Below are 1,267 nucleotides of genomic sequence, written 5' to 3'. Positions count from 1 at the left end.
TGTCTAAACTTTTAATTTTTTTTATTTTCTACTTACACGTTTTTGTTTTTCTTCTCTTTGGTGTTTCAGGTGCATGCCTCCTAGACCTCACACAAGGAGCAATAAGTCTGGTCCTACTGTGAATTTGACAAACAAAGAGTTGGGAAAACTGGAACGTGAGAACAGAAAGGCAGCTAAATCTCTGAAGATGGTTAATACGATCATTCTGATGCGTGATGAGGCTGGTGTTTTGAGGGATCAAGAGGGCCACTTGCGTAATGAGCAGGGCCAAAAGCTTGATGCAGAAGGGAACGTGATTCCTGAACTTGTTGTTAACGAGCAGGCTGTTGTGAACCAGCAAGCTGGTGTCGTTGATGATCCAAACCTCGGTGTCGATCGACACCAACCAGGTGGCATCGATCGACACCCACCTGTAGACGTGCGTGGAGCTGCCAACCACGTACAAAACCCAGTTCGACGACATGAGCAAAACCGGGACTTGATCAGGACCATTGCTGACTACAATAGGACTGATCTTGTGTATGAGAACCGGTCTGCTATTGTTCCTCCACCATTCCAGAGGAATGACTTTGAGCTGAAGCCTGCTTACTTTCAACTAGTTGGGCAGAGACCTTTCTCTGCTTTGCCCAATGAGAAGCCTCTGGACCATATTGAGCATTTTGAGGATCTTGTGACCAGTATCAAGGCTAATGGAGTGACTGAGGACTTCATATTCTGCAAGCTCTTCCCATACTCACTTGTAGGAGAGGCATCTCAGTGGTTGAAGCAGTTGCCAGCTGGATCTTTGACATCTTGGCAACAAGTCAAAGTGGCTTTCCTAAACCATTTCTATGATGATGCAATGTCAGATGAGTTGAGAGTCAAGCTATCCACTTTCAAGCAAAGACCAGATGAAGCTTTCAAAGCAGCTTGGGTGAGATTCAAGGCTTACCAAAGGGACTGTCCACACCATGGTTTCTCAAGGGTTCAATTGCTAAGTATCTTCTTCAGAGGGTGTGACTGGGAGTATCAGTTAGCTTTAGATGCTGCAAGTCATGGGAATTTCAAGACAAGAATGCCAGAAGATGCTGAATTGTTGATTGAGAACTTAGCTGCTAGCAATAGTACTAAGAGAGCAGATGCTGAAAGGAAGAGATTGCATGGAGGATTTGATTCAAACTAGTTAGCTTCTGTTAACGCCAAGCTTGATTTAGTGCACAATCTTCTTGTGGGAAAGAAGTCAGTCCAATTTGCTGCTGAAGTTGAGACATTTGAGCCAGAGCCAGAG

The 1,267-nt window shown here is 44.8% G+C and overlaps 1 pseudogene; it reads right to left on the bottom strand.

Annotated features, from left to right (window-relative positions):
* Window positions 1-856: 856 nt before the first annotated feature.
* On the bottom strand, window positions 857-957 carry LOC147948769 (small nucleolar RNA R71; annotated as a pseudogene).
* Between the last annotated feature and the right edge of the window lie 310 nt (window positions 958-1,267).

Source organism: Camelina sativa, chromosome 2 (assembly GCF_030686135.1).
Source record: "Camelina sativa cultivar CO46 ecotype springtype chromosome 2, ASM3068613v1".
Taxonomy (NCBI): Eukaryota; Viridiplantae; Streptophyta; class Magnoliopsida; order Brassicales; family Brassicaceae; genus Camelina; species Camelina sativa.
Note: the sequence above shows the minus strand (reverse complement) of the source record. Positions and strands in the feature narration are given on the sequence as shown.